General features: G+C 37.0%; 1 long non-coding RNA gene across 1 annotated transcript; it reads left to right on the forward strand.

Moving 5' to 3' along the window:
• Positions 1-223: 223 nt before the first annotated feature.
• On the forward strand, positions 224-11305 carry LOC134145467 (uncharacterized). The gene is made up of 3 exons (XR_009959618.1): positions 224-258; positions 9188-9244; positions 11099-11305. It is a non-coding gene; the product is annotated as an uncharacterized LOC134145467 (long non-coding RNA).
• Positions 11306-20355: the final 9050 nt, after the last annotated feature.

Consider the following 20355-nt stretch of genomic DNA (forward strand, 5'->3'; position numbering starts at 1 on the left):
CCAGTGAGCAGGAACAATGAATTATGGTAAATATGTGAATCTTGTTACCCAGACTGCAGTCTGTAGTAGCCAGTAGTTTGTCCTTTCCTTCTCCTGCAGTAGCCATTTTCCCTTTAAATACTAAAGTCCCACCAATGTTTTATCTTTTAGGTATGTCACAATTCTGTGCTGTTCTGTGTAGGCTCTGTTTTGGAAAGGAGTCTGAATGGAGGCTTCTGGAGAATGCAGTTACCTGTGTGGTGATAAAAGGCAATGCATGTGAGTTCAGCTTGCTGCATTACTACCTCATTTACCTGTGACATTCTCAAGTTTGCTACAGTAGCACTGAAGAAATGAATAAGCTAATTTTATTAAAATATCAATGCTAAATGAATTTAAAAGTCATGCACACTTTGCACAAGTATCTTCCTCCATGAACTTGAATTGTCATGTTAATTCTGCTTTTTCCTAAAGGGCTTTGAGGGTGATAACCTGATTTCCTCATCTAGTTTCATATGTAGCAGGGAAATAGAGATGACAAACTACTGGCCTGGAGCATAAAATCCTTCAAATGCATAATAGTATTTTATGAGTCTTAAAATATAGTGAGCTCAATGTTTTCTTTTTAAAAATATATTCAGAATGAATAACTGAAAAATACGCTGCATAATGAAAAGGAATATGAAGTGAATGCCTTGAGAATAACTTAGAAAGATGACTTTTACCCTTTTGCTTATGCTCTCTACTGAAAATTTTGCTCAGATATTAGTTTCCAAGTGGATTTTGGTGCCACTATATAATGAGTCTTTTAAATGACTAAAGGTAAAAGAAGTTCTGCTCTTAGGAATACAAACACTTTTTACAGAATCTCCCCCACCCCACAGACTTATTCTGGAAGCAATCTGCAGCTACAGTGGATAACCCACCCAGTTTCAAATGGGTAATCAGCTGCAGGCTTCGCTTAATGCCCAAAGGGATGCTGTGCCCTTAGATATATGAAGAAGAACATATTCAATAGAAAAGTTCCAGAAGCTTTTCATTTCTCATGGCTGTGATAATAACAAGAGCAAAGTGTCTTGTTCTGATAGCCATGTATTTGGTAAGATATGGATACAGCTCCAAAGAAATTTGTGCAGCAGACTTGGGTTTGTTTTCCCCTCCTCAGACCTCTCATGGTCTGGGAAGGCTTACGAGCTCTCTGGTAAAGTCACAGACCAAGCCAAGCCGATCTGAATGTCTCTACAAAGATCCTGAGAACTGAACATTGATGGCTATCCAAACTATGTATAATAAGCTAAGAAGTGTAAAAATGAAGGCAAATTTAAGAGCGAATCATCCCATTAAACAGGTTTGCGTGGTGACGGTGCTATAGAGTTTCAGAGCAGCCTATTGCTGTAAAGACACTCTTGCAACTCATGAGGAGCCAGTATAGCTTACAAATCCAGGCTGGCAAAGCTGGTGTTCACAGGGCATGTGTGAACTGAGCACTACCCAACAGCAGGGCTCTGGGGGAGCTTATTAGACTGGGTAGAGAGTCCTCAAAAGTATTCGATAGCACCATGTAAGTGTCTCTTCAAGAACCTGATCTGATCTGAAGGGATTGGGTGCATCTGAATCTACATTCTTGGTTGCTAGAAAATAGTACAGTCACTGAAACTTTTCATGCATTGTGCTAAGTTCTCCATGTCTTTTTTAATCTCATGCTATATACTACATAAACCTCCACTGGAATGGTAGAATCTCCATCAGCAGTAACTAAAAAAAAAGGGGGGGAAAAACAAAAAAAAAAGGTCAGAATTTTGTCAAATAGGAATTAATTCAAGAAGGTCCATTGTTTTGAGTTGTGCGGGATGTGCTTGGAGATCACAGTCATGGTTCTGTCTGGATTTAAAACCTTGAATCTTGACTCATAAGCATTCTTGAACATGTTGCCCGTCAACGTCAGCTACAGTACTGCTGTCATTAGGATTCCAAGCTGAAGGTGACTAAATTCTTTTCCGGTCAGTGTTGCATATAACAAGGTAAAATATTTCCCTGGTAACTGCTGTAATGAGAGAGATTTCCTTTTCTGCTGTTTTAATCTGGTTGTAGTGACAGATGGCCTGCTTGTGAGGATTTCCTCTTCCGTGTTCAGGATTGCATTTTTATGTTAATGGTCGAAGGACATGGTTCTCAAAGTTTCTAGAGTCAGTCTTACCTTTCTGCTTGTGCTTTGACAACATTTAAGTGAGAATGCAATTTATGTGCAGAATTCTTCTTACCAATACAAAGCCTAGCTTACAAAGACCGAGTGTATCTATTTTTAGATATGCACAGTTTAGATGCCATGCTCTTAATTATAACTGCAATTCTGTTGCTTTAAAACATAAATAATTAAGTCTACTGTTCTTGTGTCTGTCTCTCTTCTAGTCTTCTCTTGGTAGCAAAGAATACTATAAATGATAGCTGAATCTGGTAATTAGAAAAGACTTCCCGTTTCAGTCCTGCTTTCTTGCTGTAATGCATTTTGTCTGTTTACTGGCTTGAGGTCCCTTTCCCCCTGTGAGACTTATCTTTTTAATGGCAGTCATTTTTAACATGCACAATTTTTCTGTAAGCATGACATTTACTATCTCTATAATAACAATCATTTGGCTTATGATTTAAACCATTACAGCAGTATACCATGCTGTGAGACTCCAATATTGGCTTCACTTTTACATTGTTTACTTTCCTATCAGCATGTTGACAGTTTATAACTGTTGGCTCCTTCCACATTGACTACAATTTCCATAAAGCTCTAGTGGAAATAAAGGACTTCTTCAGACAATTGTTTTTCTGGATTACTTGCCTAAACATGCTATAGGCTTAGTATAAGCTCTTAGTAAGATACTGAACTTTTTACATGTTATGAATGTGACAGTGAACTATAGAAGAGCATAATTTTTAAAATTGTATCTTAAAGTCTTACAGTCAGAAATCAATTAAAACTTTGAAGTAACATGAATATGAGATGGGATATATAAAATACTAAACATTATCATCTCACTGTTGCCTATTCTCCTGCCTTTATTTTTTGATTCTTGCATTTTTCACATATACCTTTATATACCTGGAAGTATTTTACCTATTTATTCTTTTTTTTTTTTTTTTTTTTTTTTTTTCTTTCAACTAAATATCTGGGTGCAGCCCAGCCATCAGGAACACAGCATTGCTAGGATAACTCATCTTAGTGCAAATGGACTCTGGAAAGTTAGCACACAGAACTTCTAAATCTGCAAATGACTGGGTTTGTTTTGTTTTTTAAAAGGCTTACAGCTTGGATAAAAGGAGTTGGTTTTTACAGTTGTTATTCAAGTCATATCTCTGCCATAAGATTCACTGCCACATTTTGAGACCTGCTCTATTTCAAAGAAAAGATCTAAAGAATTTTTTTACATGGAAAGAAATTATTTTCAAAGATATCCAACCTGAGGCATACATATATTTAACTTTGGCAATGTCTTATGAGAAAGACAGTTTCTGGTTTCTGCATACTTTAAACTTGATGAGGCTTTCTTAAAAAACACGCACTAGTATTCTGGTCTTCTATACATGCAAATTTTTGTGTTGGCATATATCAAAAAAATATATATTAATGCTTAAGATTTCTGTTGTGCTATTATTTGTTTTGCTGTGAAATTTCTTTTTTTTATTTTTTTTGGTAACTAGAGCTTGCTTCTTTTGTAACTGTAATTAGAGTGGAAAATGGAGTGAGGGAGTACTCTTTATCCTAAAGATGTTTGAATCTGCCTGTTATAAGCAGTGCTGAGTTAGAATTTGCTTTACGGAAAGATAAATTTATTTAATAAAAATCTCATTTTCCAGGCTTTAATACTAATGAACCTGGGGAGCTTATACTTTCAGATGCTACTAATTATTTCTTAGGAGTACTCTATGCTATATGCAAGTATACCGGTTACCCAGTGTCACAATCCTAATAAGCCTTGCCTTGTTCTATATTTAAGGTTCAGGAATTGTGTGGTTTTACCTTTTTAAGAAAATATTTCTACCATATTTAGATATAAAGGAAAAGCTTGAAACTGTGTTCTGAATATTTTAAAGATTCAAAACCTAGAAAAAGGTTGGAAATATTTCAAAATAGTTTAAGATAAATCTTACGTAAGATGTTATGTTGGGAACCTGACTGAAGGTATCTGAATATCTGGTGCTGAAATGTATTTCTTTGCACGCAGCAGGCACCGTTCATAACAAATGGGCGTGTTACTGTATCTTCTTCGGATAGCGTTGTGCCTGGCGCGGGGGTTCACTCTAGTCTGCTTCCTGTTAGATGCCATCTTGTGCGTCTTGAGGATACTGTACCCATTTTAGAAGTTTGGAGATAAAAGGATTTTTTCAGTTTTCTATTTCCTTCTTAGTGTTTCAGTGAAGCTGTACAATATAAATTCATGACGCCCTTTAAAGAATATTTTACAACTTTTTATGATTTGGACTATTTTAGTATAAAAATCCTATTTATCTCATATTCTAACATCTGAATTCAGACTCTTGTAAAAGTGTGTGCACAGAAGACTGGTAGGAGAGAAGGTGTTCTTGAAGCATTCTTCTTCCACGTGGAGTGTGCCTTTGTTTTTCCATCTTGAAATTAAAATTGATGGACAGAGAATAATTCGTGCAAATGCAGCTGTTATTCAGTTTGAAAGATGACTAACAGGAAGATAACACTCTTATCTGGGGAACAAAGGGTGACAAATGTCATTTGGCACATCAAGTTTTTCAAACACTGCCTGTGAACCAGCTCAAAAAAAAGAAAAGAAAAGAGCATTTGAACTGGTACAGTGTCAATATGGTAGAACAGTCTCCTAAACCTCTTGTCATCTGTGATAAGGACATCAATAATAGTCATTGTCAGCCTTCATTAAGTTCAGATGTTCCATTTTTCTGCCCCTTAGGATGCTTTTCATTGATATTTTCCCTAGAAAGAGGAAAAGCTCTATATCAAACTAGTATATAAAACTTGATTCCTTTCCTCAGGGCACTCAGTACAAAAGAAACAAATTATTTTAATTAATCTTTTTCTGTTCTTTGTTTTTTTTTTTTTTTTTAATTGAGTTTCTCATGGGTGTTTTAACCTGCTTCTAGATGCGGAAGAACCCTTGCTTATTAATGCACATATTAAACTCTAAGAAAATGGGAATGTTGTACTTGCAGACAAATAAAAAGGAACATGTCAAGAAAATTAGATCCATGTTTCCAGTTTCCTAGGGATGAGTCAGAACTGCTGATACTCTTTAGTTTACACATGCCTGGACTTTTTTAGATACTCGTTAGGACTTACAGATTGAGCTACCAGTGACCAGTGCCACCCAAGTTTTTTAGTTTTCTGCAGAACAGACAGCCAGAGAGATAAAGTTTTTGACTCTGGACTGAACATTAAGTCTTTCTAAAGGTGGGAGATAGGTGGTTAGGAGAACAGAAGTTGATATGATAAAAAACAAGTGCCTTTGCTCACTCTTTTCTTCCTATATGAGGGGCAAAAGGAGATTTTTAAGTTAATTCAGTCTTCAGCTCTTTTCTCCTCTCTGATCAAATTTTTCCAACATTAGGAGAAAATAACCTGTGTCAGAGAAGGAAGGTTCACACATTCAACATTGCTACAGTTAAAAATATATTGTATATATTGTTCCTCCATTTGTTTTCATATTTTCTGTTAATATTTATTTTTTTGTCTGATATTCAGAATATCAGACCATTTTAAGAAGTTTGTTTTTCATGCTTTTTACTTACAAATGAAAATGCAAAATGAATATTCTGACACTCAGCCCTGGAAACTCACTGTGAGATCAGAGTATCAAACAGAAGTCTTATAACTGACAATTTTATAATCCAGAAAGCCTGTAGGACCAATCCTGCAGATCTGTGCAGATTTAATTACCCAAGTTAGCTTGTAAATTATTATTTAAATATTCTGTAAATTGTACTATAGATTGGTGGTATTAAACTGACAAGCAACTTGCTTCTTTCTTAGTATTATGTCTAAAGGACTAAAATTTGGGTACATTTTGTCAAAAAATAAATTGCAGCACAAAATATAAATAGGCCTATTACAAAATTCTGTAAACTGGATTTTGTTTGCTGCTTTCAGGTAGATCTACCAAAAAAAATCATCCTTTTCTTACTATAACTTGTCCAACTCAGTTGAATTGCATTTTCAGGTTCAGTTAACAATGCAACTGATAATAGAAAAACTTGCTGAAGAACTGAATGTACTTCCAGCCTGGCTATAAGTAAGTCTGCTCCCAAATTCTCATAAATCTGAAATAAGTTTCCAACAAATCTAGACTTACCAATTTCAAATGGGAATAGCTGTAAAGTCTACATGGCCTTCATTATGGGTGAGAGATATTTGAGATCCTGTGATCACATTTTTGTGTCCCAGGCAAAGAATGTGATGAGTAGAAGGACCCCTCTGCTCATTGTGGGAATTTGGAAACATAGAATAATACTTCACAGAAAATACCTATCTACAGAATTGTGTATATTGGTTAATTTGTCTGCTTGTTTGTGAGTTATTTATTATTATTTTTTAAATGCATTTAACCAACCAATCCCAACTGAAGTTTCATTAGTGCAGTGTTTGTGGAGCTCGGGAAATTTCTTTCTCTGTCCTCATTTATAAGAGACACTTCAGGTGGTGAATGTACTCATCATCCTTCTTTTGTCAGTGTTAGGGGACTTCATTACAGCGTGCAAGCACTTAAAAGGATAATACCTGCTGGGTGAAAGACTTGTGCAGCTTATGAAAGCAGATAGCCTATGGTGTCATTATGAGTTGTCAATGCAATTGTACCTCAGGCCATTCCCACAACATATCTAATTCTGTTCCCTCTGACCCCTTTTATGCCAGAAAATGGTAGAATTGTGCAGTTGTGGCTTTGAAAAGTGATATAGAGCCTGGCACAGTTGATTCCTTATGATATCATACAGCATATCAAGCTAGAGCTAGAGAGATTTTGAACGAGATGAAATTATGCTCATCATCATATGTGAAGTTTTATCTTCAGTCTTAAAATAAAACACTATCTTACATTTTTTTTTCATTGGTAGCCACTCTCTAAAGTAACACATGAAATGACCCAGAAAGTCAGTGCTGGCCTGAAAGTGCATCATATTTTTGAAGCAGTTTGAATCCAAGGAGTGTGTGTGGGCCTTTGTAGCACCAGAGTACTGGACGACCCTAATCTACCATAAAGATGACAGTTCCTAAAACAACTGAAATGTCTCTGGAATCCAAAGTTATGTAACATATTAAGAGTATGGCATGAGGGAACTGGAAAGAAAGTGGTGTTCTCTAACGAGGCTTATAATTAACAAACACCTCTGAAAGTGGATGGGAACTGTTCCATGTTACACAGCCCTTCCTTATTCCCAGCATGAACACGCTATTGAAACTCATGATCCCACACACTGGGATCAGTTGTAGCCCGCTGCAGCATCAGGTCACATCTTCCAGCTATTGCAGAGGAGAGATGGAGTCACAACAGCTGTGTGTGGTGTCTGTGAGGAGGGAAGAGCACTTCAGGTTCTGCTAGAGATAGATAGTTTAGGGATGAAAGCCATGCATGTAAATCTTGAATTTATATGAGAGGAAGCCCTTCCCTTTCTCACCTCAGTTCCACACTTTGCTAAATCCAGATTTAGTGTCTGATTTAGTACTGTCTTGCTATATCATTTTGAGGGCATGTACTCTAGAAAAATCTTGAATTGATTTCCTCCTTTCTTCCTCCACCTTCCCTGATTTAAAGCCATGGTTTCTGGGAGAGGGCACAGGAATCTGAAAGCAAAATTACGTTCACCTCTTGACTTTCTGTTGTAAGCATAATATTCTGAGTATTTTTGCTATATTAATGTGTAGCTCATAATTGTTAATATTGCCAGTGATTTACTGATGAGCTTCTTAGCTTTAAGCAATGCTGTGACTCAATCCCTTTCCCTGTAGTATTAAGAACTAATTTGACAGTTGCTACAGGCAAAGCTGCAAGATGACTCAGATTGTCAAATGTCCTTTGTCCTCACAAATGCAAAATCCTCCAGCCAAGTTTCAAATGCGATTCCATTTTATTTTAATATATTGTTCACTTCTCTTCCTGACATAGCAGTTCCCTAACAAGTCTGTACATCATTACTTAAATGCTTGCTCACAATGGACTGTTGTCAATCACTGGCACAGACCATCAAGCTGAAAGAATGGCTGATCAAACACATTTTGAAAGGAGTGCCACAACAATAGATGAGAAGCTGAATCAAACCTGGGGGGAAGGGAAGGGCTAAACAAGACTTATTTGTATCAAGCCGATGAGATTATTTTAAATAAGCCTAAGATTTTAAAAATCACATGGAATTAATCCATTTCTGGAGACTTCTTAGGCTGTGTATTTTTTTAAGCATTGATGATAATGCAAGTGGTGGATAAAATACTAATACCAATGAACCTAGCAAAAATGAAGCATTAGACTATTCAGACCTTCCCGGGGCTGCAAAGAACCTTGGAATCAACTCAAGAATTACCAAAAAGACTATTAGAAATTACTGCTCTGTGAGTGCATCTCTCCTGGGTCATCTGTATTAACATCAATAAGATCACTTTAAGTAATCATACTTTTTCATGCATCTTCTTGAATTATGATCTTAATTTCATTTATTTTAAAATGTCCAGAATAAAAGAACATCTGTGGCTCAGTTTTACTAAAAATATATTTGTTTTTAATTTATTCTGGAATTTACCTGTTCTTTACATAACAGACCAAAGCCTCCACCAGTTGAAGAGGTAAGCAACACAAAGGAAAGGATCAATTTTAAATTCAAAATGCTAAAATAGATTTTTCATTTTGTGTACCTCAATAAAAGTAATTACATTTTTTTTCCCTAATCTGAAAGGAATTTAGCAGCAGTGTACAGCCTTGAACTTCCCCTGATCTCTGCACTCTAGCTGCGTATAAATCAATAACACACTTCACTTACAAGAGTTTATGTCCTTGTCAGCTCAAAATTCTGGTCACTCGGGGCTGTCATTCTGAAGGTTAGCTTCACAGATCTTCTCTTTGAATTTGTTTATCATTTCTGTAAGGGCAGGAAGTGGAAGAGGAAAAATAACAGCAATCGTTATATGATTCTCTGCCAACCATACTTCACCCCGTATTTTAACAATAATTGTCTTTCTCACAAACAGGAAAATGTTGCGGTCCCTGAGGAATTCCTGCTATGAAATCCATCTGAACAAGATTTGGTAGGTTGGGTAGCAAGAACAGCTGACAGGGTTCAACTGTGCTGAGCAGGGTTCGCACTCTGGGCAGAAGACCTAAGGGAAAAACAGGATATAATTATTTAATTTAGAAGCAGCTCGCCTGCACAAAGAGACAACTAAGTATGAATAGTGTTACTTTATCTTCAAGTGCCTCCCTGTAAAACTTAGCATTTTAATGTAGCTTTTATATAATTCCCTGTGTCTTTTTAAGTAAATGAAAATAAACCTCATTGTGCGAAACGGCAGTGATCTCCCATGCTCCAGCATATGGTTTTATATACACGTTTATAAACTGAAACTTGAACCAAAGTCATCGTAAGTGGCTAAACAAACATTACAAAAAGTATTCTCTTTAGGTAAAGTTACAAGAGACCTGGCTCAGAAGCCCCATTACTCACTCATAGAAGAGCTGAGCAGGTTATGGGACCTGCACCTTGTATGTCCTAAACTACAAGTGTAAGGAGATCTGCTTTGCGAAAAGTCCTCTACTCTCTCTTCCCGAATAGAAACAAACAAACAAAAAAATCTAAAATACTTCATTTTGTCTTAAGTGTAGGAAGAGCTATGCATCTGCCTAGGCTGCTTCATTCCTCTCTGGGAAAATCAGTGCAGAGCCTTGGTTTGGGCCCTGTGCCCAGGTTCCAGTTAGCACTAATGGGGTGAAGCCACGGGCACCTACTCAGATTCAGTCTCTGGAACCAGGGTGCCAGCACAGTGCTTTTCTGTGTCCACCAACAGCAGTGTTTGTGAGGAGCTGGGTCTTTTTCATTTACTTCTTTGCTTTCCCTCCATGATCTGGAGCACCACTTTCTCTGGTAAGAAAGCTGACTTGTTGCATGGTCCTAGCAATAAAAGTAAATTTCTGAGAACCAGCTGCTGGAGGGAAGGAAATTTGTGCTGAAGAGTGATCCCTAACTGAGCAGGAGGAAAGCTGGGACCTGGAGTCCTGGACTCAGTGTCAGGTTCTGGAGTACACTGTTATAACTGGAGCCCCAACCGATGCTGTGACATAGCTATTCATAGTAAATTACAATGTAAAAATGCTAAGACCTGTAGAAAGTCTGTGAAACCTCTGAGATAGTTCCATCTAGAACCTGCTATACAGATAACAACAAAGAGAAAAGGCTTTATAATAAAGGGATGTAGCCTCAGTGGCATTGGAATTCATCCATGTTAGCATTTAGGATAAGGAAAGATGATGTAGTTATTGGGAAAGGTCATAGAGAAATAAGCTACATTTATAAAACCACTGAACTTAAGCAGCTGAATTCATTCCATGGAGAGGAGGGACACTACCATGGCATCTACCCTTTATAGCTCTATTCAGCAGATTTTTGTCTTGTCCTGTAGTATGAAAAGTATTATTCAAAAGATATTATCAAATAATGAACGATCTCCCGAGTCAATGGGAGATCTTTGATAAAGCTGCAACACAATCCTATCCTAAAGCATCAGTTAAACTTTTGAACAACATCCAAATCTCAAAGCTGGAACATGTCTTACTAGCTTACCTATTAAAAAGCTTTAGCAAAAAAACTTCTGGGAAAATACGAATGAAATGGGTAGAAGCGTAAAACCTGTTCAGAAGTATCTAAAAATTTACAGTTCTAGAAAAAAGAAAGTAATTTACTAACAGTAAGGTTATTGTTGCTTTTGCTGATGTCTGCTTTGTAGCTTAGTAATTCATTGCCACAGAATAGACCTAATGGTATCAACATTAAAACCTTCTAAACAAGTTGCATAACTTCTGCTCTGTTGACAGATTACACTGATTTAGTAGATGAGCTTGTTTGTAGTTTAAGTTCTATTTTAAAGCATCCATTTTTCCTCATGTAGAAACAGACGCTTTGAACTAAGAGTCCTGGCTTCCACTTCAAAGATCAGAAGCTACAGGAACTGTAAAAAAAAATACTCTTTGGATTGAATGGAACACATAACTTATATTAACAGTGGATAAAACTGAGCGGCAGCATCTGGAAGAGGAGCAAAGGAAGTGCCAGTGTTAAGTGATGTATTGGTTTGATTTATATTGGATGAAAAAACTGCTGGTAGGTTTATTTTATTGAAAAATGGAGTAACAATCAGTACACTTTTTTAAGAAGTACAGATTGCTTTTAAGTTAATAAACCGTAAAAGTGATTCAGTGTTACAGAAGTGGATAACCACTGTTTTATTCTTTTTTTGCAGTTCTCTCATGGTGATTATATGAATCACTACAGTGCTATAAACTAAGGTCTTAAAAGTGAGCTTGACACAATAAAAAGAAAAAAAAAAACTTAAAATATTTTCCTGAGATTAAAAGATTGTTTGATTTACTTTTAGCTCATCTGAACTTGACTGTATTGACAATGCTAATACTGAAGCCACTTTTCCATCCTATTATAACAACTGGCTGAGGAAAAGCTAGTGTTTTCTTTGCATGCAGAGGGAAAGGGACTGAGATGCAGAAGTGAACTTTTGTAAAGTGGTCATCTGTAAACAGTCATAGATAACTTCCAGCTTGGGCAAATCTGTACAAAGGAACAGTTAACGTCCTGTAACACCAGCAAAGGCCAACTTATTGCTGGGTTATTTATGCTGTGCCCTTGTCTTCAGCGCGAATCAGAGTCATTTGAACTCTTTTAAAAAGCAAACAAACAGTTTAAATAGTGGTTAAAAAAATCTCCCAAAGTAGATAAGGTTGTCCTTTTCTGGACTTAAATCTGAGTGGATTTTATGGATATCTTGTAGTTGTCTGGGATGTCCCAGAAGAACAACAGCTAATAGCTCTGGATACTCATATTCAGTAAACCCAGAATGCCTTTAAAACACCAAAAATACTGCAGGTGCAGGTGAAAACCTTCTGCAGTAAGTCTAACACTTCTTAGCAACAGAAGGTTACGGTGATGAACATGTGTCATCATATTTGGTCAGCAATTCCTAGGAAAGCTCTAATATGGTAAAATTATCCATTACCCAAGTTGCTACTTCTATCTTTCATCCCGTGCTTTCTGATATTCTTCCCTATCCAGTAGGAAAACTAAAAATAATTGTTTCAGTCAGGAGCCTGAGTGCTGTTCTGTGTTACCCAGGAAAAGTAAACCCTTCCTAGTAATTTTGAAAATCTATATAGCAAAAGGGTTAACTCTGTTGAGAAACAAGCGTCTCAGCAAATAGCATAAAATGTAGCTGTAAGCATCAAGCACAGTATGTAGTTTTTGTAGGAGAAGGGGGATTGCTTAGCACATATTCTTGAACTATTAGAAACTATGGAGAAAAAGCAGCAATTCTGTTTAAACTCAACTCTTCCCATCTTGATTTTAGCTACTCTAAAAAGGCATTCTCTAAACTGATTGACTTTCCTCAAGAGCTCTTTCAATGTCACAGAAATAGATTTCATTGGTTTTGACAGCTTGGCTTGATGCTAAGCTTGTATCAAAAACCTACCAACAAGCAGAAAGACTGCTGAGTTGAACATAATGGTCATATTTGGGATTTCTGCTGTGTGCATCTCTGTGGTGGATGTGATTTCCTCTATTTTGACCCCAAGAAGCTTGTACAGCAGCTCATTTAAAGTTCATGCCTCCAAAAGGAAAATAGTGGAAATACAAAAAGAGAAATGATCAACTGCACTTTCATTCTGAGTAGCCCTCCCAGAGCCTATGAACTCTGTGAGGGTGCAGGAAACGAGAAATCAGTGTTGCCCTTAAAACAGAAGACAATTTTTTTTCTAACATAATACATATGAAACATTGCACTATTCCCACTGTTTGTAAAGGACTGAAAGATGTAGGTGCAAAATGTCCTGATGTGGCCCACTCCTCTAAGGCTCCATCTTCTTCAAGATTCACATGTTCCTGTTGTCTTTTCCTATATATTTAGCATACGCTTTACGTAGCCTTCTAAGGCTCTGTGAGTACTATAGTTATCACTAACTTTCATATCTTATGAAAATCTTATTTGCTAAAGCAGTTTGGATCAAAAAAAATGAAATAATACATTGAACTAGTAATTTTCTACCGGTCAGTCTAAAAATCTGGTCCCCAATTAAATAACCCATTATGTATTTCTGTTACCATTTTGTTTTCCTACACAGCCAAAGGAAAACCCTGTAGGAACAGTTTCTTCACACCTCATCTGAAGCAGTTGTCAGTCCTTGCACTCATATTTTCTTCTTTCAATCAGTAATGTAGTGCAAACTTCAAGAAAGAAGTACGACCCTGCTGTCTCCTTCATGGACAGAGTATTTCCTTTGTAAAGTGGAAGGAAGGAATGAGTCCCTTTATTCTGTTTCTTCTCCCCCAACGCCTGGCCTATGGCAAGTTCATAGCTGTAGTCAGTAAGTCTTACATATGTCTTACATATACGTACACACAAGTCCTTCTGTGTGCGCAGTTCTTTTCGTGGTGGTACTATGTGTGATACTGCAAGAGGGAGCATGTATGTAATAGCTAACAGAAAAAAAATCCACCTTTGCTTTCTCCTCCTGCCTCTCCTTCATTAAACAATCCTGTTTGAAATAGAAAAGCAAAAACAGAACTTGCAGCAGTGTTGTAAACTGTATCTTTTATTAGATTGTAGCAATATCCTAAAACTTGACTGTTTATTCACATCTGCTGGGTAATGTTTATACTACAGTTTATTCACATTTTTGCCAAAGCAGGAGAATTAAGTTATACTTTTATTCCCTGCCTTTTTGAGAAAGTGACTCAAGCACGGAAGGGAACTTGTGTTAAATATTACTATTTAATAGGCTGTGTGTGCACATCTGTTCTCAAACATTTTCACATTTTTGGGAACAGGTCTAGTACCTATGTTACGTAGATGTAAAAATTCCCGTCTAGGCCCTAATTCAATTAGTGTGGAGAGACACAGCTAATTGTTTAAAACTACTCTTAAATGCAGTTATTTGTTGCAAATAACTTGAATTATTACGAGCAAAATTAAGCGTGGTACCAGTTTTTCTTGCGTTCCTCCCAGTTGGCAAAAATAGAAAGTGGCTAGTCAGCTCTCCCATTGTTTACATAGTTTTGAGGTTTTAATTAACATAATCTGTTTATTCCAATGTAGCTGCTAATTGCAGGCAGTTGAAGAAGAGGAGTACAAATTGCTGTGTTTATGTGACAGAAAGAGGAGCCAAATAATTAGGGAAACTGCTTCCCATATAGAAAATGATAATATTTTCTTTCTTTACATGGAAACATAAATAAAGCTGTGACCAACCAGTTAGACACAATTTAAAAGCACTGTAGCAAAGCAAAGAACACCAACACACTCAGATTTGTTCATTTTATCATTAACTTGCCTGATTTCCTGAACATATTTGTCATTGCTTTTTTAATGAAAATGAAGCTTGCATTAAAAAGAAAGAACTTCATATTCAGTTTCTGAGGATTTGGGAACACCTCCTCAAAGTCTCACTGACCTTTTCCAATGCCACTCTGCCTTAGAGCTCTAAGGGTGCAGTGACACCAACCATGAACCTTTGCTACCAAAGTCCATTACTGGAGTTTCTTTGAGTCGTTATGAGGATAAGCCCGTATCAGCATTACAGGGCTATTCTAGTGGCTTAATTGAAACGATGACTGTTCAGCTGCTGAGTATTTCTACTTACTTGCCTCCAAATTAGGGTGCTTTTAGTAAGAAAAAAATTTAAATGGTTTTGGCAAATATTCAGGTAACAGGCCTAGCTCAAACCATGTTTTATTATTACCTGTTACTTTGCAGGGAAATTTTAAGGAGGAAGAACCATTAATTTTGACTTTTTCTGAAAATGCAAGCAACAGAACCAAACCTAATTACAGAACTGAGTTTTGTCCCAGGCATATAATCCACTGTGCAAATTTTATTCTACTTCACATTTTCACTGCAGCCAAATATGGTAAAGGTTTTTAAGTATTCTAATCTTATAAAATAAAAAAGAACAAAACTGGATGCTGTTAAGATGACTAGGTTCTCTTCAAACACAGCAAGGTTTACTTTATGCTAGAATGAACAATGATTAAGAGAGTTTGACTGTATTATTAGGAATCTTTAATTGCAAAAAGAGAAGCAGCTATGTGTTTTGTAAAATGTAATTGAAATCATTTGCAGTAGTAAATTAAATATATTCATGAGTAGAAGTTCCATATATTTTATCTGCTGACCTTTACAATACACTGTAAAATTTTAGTATTGGCACTATAGTATAATTTTAGAATCAACAATACTGAAATGCATGGGCCTGATTCAATTTCATTTATATCAAATGTACTTCTTCTGAACTCCAGGTTAACTCTTGACTTGCAATGCTGAAGACTAATTGGAACCACGCCTTTTGGTTTATAGCTTGTCCTTATGCCCACAATAATACTGATCTCTGAAATCTAATAAAAAGGATAACGCTTATTGATCAATTTAAAGTTTACACACTTTTTGTGCTCTTCTGGATTGTGCACCTCAGTCAAAAAAATGGGTGAGATGGTATTTATCATGACTAGATAGTAAAATTAAATGGCTCCTTGTCCATTTTTAAGATTTTCCTCCCAGTCTTCCAAGTTAGTGTCACTAGTCAAGTCTTTTTTCCAAAATAGGGCCGAAATATTTATAATGTTTCCCTAAGTGGTAGAGTAGGGTATCGTTGTTATGCTAAGACACATCTCAGCATAATGTTAGAATGTGTATTGGGGTCAAAATGTTCTTTTGCTCTGTTCCTGCTTTAAAGAAGGAATACTTTGAGTCACCAAATAGATTCAGTGTTTCCAGCACAGAGACTAAAACTGGGATAAAAATCTGTCTTCATAATACATTGAGGAATTCTGTCTCTCTCTCTCTGAAATGCATGAATAGTATAGTATTTGTCTCACATACATAAGATATATGTCCAGCACATACTAATAAAAAAAGACTGAATACCTGAAATCCTAAAATAGACTTTTCTACCATGTGGTCCATCCTTCCTTCATGCAGTGTTCAGAGACACATCTAAGTAACATATCAACTTGTTTTTACTATGTAACTTTAATTTTTTAGCTTCAACTTGAAGTTGTTGTTCCTATCAGCTAAGAAGCTCCGAGTTTAGAGTTCTGTTCTAAAAGTGCAATAGTTAATTATTTTTTCCCCCCTATTTCTTCAATTTTTTTTTCTAAAATGAAGCACGGACTGATGTCACATACAGAATATTTACTCAGAACATAATGTTTTATACCCTAATGATTTGTTGTTTTAACTCAAATCCTGGGATGGAAGCAGTCTCAGTTGAAGGCAAGATGCTGCAGATCTGCTACAAGCACATCAGATGGTGCAGGGACATACATGGCTTGTGAACAAGGCAGGGAGACCAGGAAGGAAGGAGTAATTATCCTGTCATCTGTCTTACACAGACAGCATCTGGAACTATATGGAATTTTAATATTGGCTATTTCCTCAATGATTTCTCAGCTTTTCTTCCTAGAATTTACCATGCTAAGGTTGTTAGTCATTTACACTGAGATAAACATTTCCTTTTCTGTGTGCAGGCAGTAACAGTGCCAAGGAAAGACTACTGGTGTAAGGCAGATTTGCGCTCTCACATTGCTTTTTCAAACCTGGCTCATGCCTTTCATTGTAATGGTAGAGTGGCGGCCATGTGGTAAGCTTGCACACATGATGCAGTTTCATAGTCAAGCAGGAAGCTCTGAAGAAAAATTGCTACTGCAGACTTCTGAGTTTCTGATTCTACCATGCTGAGGCCAAGTAATGACTACTTTCAGAAAACTTTTTTTGCTATTATTTGCTATGTATTACTTTGCATGGTGCTGTTGTCTCCAGTAAGATTTAACTCAGTCTGGTGTTACAGGAAAGTGTCCTGGTGAATTGTGTTTAGTAGTGTAGCAGAGGATAATAGGTCTGCAAAAAATCCTAAAATGACCACTAATGCTGTTTTTGAGGAGAGGCTGTTCTCTTGTTTACAGGTTATGAAGAGGGTGGTAAAGAGTGCTTTTAGAAAGACAATGAATCAACTCTTAAAACACCCTGATGACCTCAGAATACTGCTTTAACCCCTCTTTCTGGTTTTTCTATATGATTCCAATCTCTTCTAAGTGAAAATGCTACAATGAAATGTATTACCCTTTTTTATAGAAATGACAGAGATAGAACACTTACTGAGCAATTTAAGAGACACAACTGAACCTAATCACTCCTGAAATCAAAAGAACTGAAGGGAAAATTCTTTTCTCCTCTTTTTCTCTGGTAATGAATGTGAATACTTAGTTTTGGACTCCTTTCACTATTCTGCCTCAACAAATGGGAATAGACAGGGGATAGATGTGCACATTGCTATACTGCTCACAGCTTAGTGCTGCCTTTCCTTTATTCTCTGCTTCATTTCTCTAGTGCATTACCAACTTTTTAAGTGGATTTGCAACAACAGTTATCAACTGGTTCAGCGTTTGGACTAGTTTTGTAACTGTGTTGATGAAAAGTAAGAGGAAGCAAAAAGAGCTTTTGATTCCTGTGAATCAATATTCTTTATATAAAACAATCCTTTAAATTCCCTTTCAGTTTTTCTGTCTGCATAAATAGGTTTAAACCTTCTGGTTTCCTCATCCAACTTTTTGCACAAGTTTGTAGGAACATCCATGGAATTCCTCTTCCCACAGAGTATTTAGATTCTAAACTGTCAACTGGTTATAGATAGGAAAATCTAAGCAGATCAGAATTGCTCACAGATGCTCAGAATTTGTAACAGCATGGCACAGTGCATTGTTTAAGTGAATGTAAGGAATGCCTAGGATTTTTGCTGAAAAATCTGATCCAGGCATAGGTTTTACTAGTATTGCTAAAAGCTGTAACTGCTGACTGGTACCCACAAGCAGAAAGTGAAAACAGAGACCGTGCCAGACAAAGTGCAATGATGCAATACCTGCCTCTGCTGGACCTTGTTCCATCAGAAGGGATTTCGTATCAACTGGCCTTCTAGTCAGCGGGTGACGTTGTCAGTGCCAGCAGCACCAGAATGCAGATGGTAACAAGATAAAAAGGTGTTACAACAATCACTTTACATTATTTTGCATACTTCAGTAACCTGTGGAAACTGGCCCAAAACACAGCGCTGACAATTTAGTGCAGATTAAACACTTGCATAATAGACTAATATGAGACAACCTTTTAGCAGTTTGCTGGCAGGAAGGAAGCTATTTGGTGGGGGCACGTACACTTTATTTGATTAATTTAAATTGCAAAGGAACCAGGAAATGGAATGTTTTTCTTTCCCCCCCCCCTTTTTTTTTTCTCCTTACATCTCAGATCAAGGGAACAATTCAGATGTTATAATAAGATTTTCTTGAAAGCCCAGGGGATAAAGAAAGCTGTTGCTTGGTACAGTAGTATCTTTGTAATTCAGATGGCTTCTAATGAGGAACTGGAGCACCCAGAAACGCTCATTATATTTTTTACTTTTAACGTATCTTTGCAATAAACAAGCTCTATGAATAAACGTACCTGATGAAATGGTGAAATATGCTATGTGCTATTCAGAACATTCCTCCCTCTGCACTAGAGTAGCTGGAAAATTATGATACAACCACAGTGACACTGTCCCTCCCCCTGCCACAACCTCCCATGGAGTGATTTTGCTCCAAGACAAGCTAGAAGTAAGAACAAGATGAAATATTATAGGGCCATTGATCTTCTGTTATGCAAAAGGAGTAAATGTAGGTGTCACAGCTGACAAGCACTAAGCTATCCCAGCCTATACAAGACATAGTGCAAAACACTGAAAAACAAGCTTACCAGATCTTTTCAGATCCCCAACTTAAGGGGAGAAGGAGAGAAGGCATCCTTACAACCAACAGGGCTATAAAAGCTGTCTAGTTTCCAAACAAAACAAAGCTCGGAAGACAACTACAAATGCAAATTCTATGAAAACAGAAATTCCACTTAAAAAGATAACAATCACTTCCAAACATCAGGTCTACTTGCCAAGTAGCATGGAGTTAAATTTCGTTACCTAGTTATACAGTTCTAATACAACGGTTTTGAAATAGAAGTGTTCGCTCAAAATGATCTACAGAGATCCTAGCAGTGCCACTGGCAGAGCGGAATTCAGAGCCGCCAGCCAGAGAGTCGCAGGAGCTTCAGGTAGATCAAGGGTACTGGGGTGCCTTGGCAACATCAGGCCCTGATACTTGTCTTTTTTAAGGGATCATCCTTTATGAGCATGAAATCCTAACACTGCTATCCTAGTCCTTACCACTCTTTGCAATGCAAATTTGTTTCTGTGCTACTCAGTGCTAACAATAATAATAAAATTAATTCTTTTGTCAGGCAATTTGTTGTTGGTTTCTTTTTTTTTTCAAACTTTGTTTTTCTTCCTTTCCCAGGCCTCTGTTGTGTGAATATCTTTCTACCACACCTCTATTTACTGTGAAGATAGAATGAATAAGTAAAATATGTATCTCGAGATTATTTTTCAGGTGTTAAACTGTTTCAATTGGTACTACTCTTTTTTTTCCCAGCAAACTTTTAAAAGAATTAAGCATCTGAAACTTAGATGTAACACTGCTTGTGCCACAACCTATGCTGACATTCTTACCAGGGTTAGAAGCAGATACAAGTTTTTAATTCAAGTTTAATTGATGTAAATAATTTGGAAGTAAACTGACAAATTCTGCCGTGTTTTCCTACCCATAAATCATTCAGGAATTGACTGAATAATCTCATAACCTACCTTATTTTCTATTCATCAGACTGGACTTGCTTGCAAACTCCTGTTTCTGTCACCCAGTCAAAAGAGCAGCTACCGTTCAGTATGCTTTCTATGAAAAAAATGAAACTATTGGATCTGGTAATTGTCCATCTTCCACAATCATGCTCAAGAAGAGGACTGTTGTTCACGAAAAATGCCATAAGCGTGTCTATGTATACTTTTCTGAAGGAATTCTGCCCTAGGATGAAGTATTGCAGTATAATACCACAGAACAAGAAAATAAGGCCTGGCATAAATGAGTATGTTTAGTTTACCCACGACCCGTCGGAGGCAGGACTAGCCTCCCGCATCATTCTGACGCGTCTGGCTCCTCTGGGCAGCCTCGAAGTGCGCACATGGCACGGTACTGTGTCACGAGGGCAAGGGAAGCGTGCGTTGTGCTGCC

Source organism: Rhea pennata, chromosome 11, assembly GCF_028389875.1.
Source record: "Rhea pennata isolate bPtePen1 chromosome 11, bPtePen1.pri, whole genome shotgun sequence".
Lineage (NCBI taxonomy): Eukaryota > Metazoa > Chordata > Aves > Rheiformes > Rheidae > Rhea > Rhea pennata.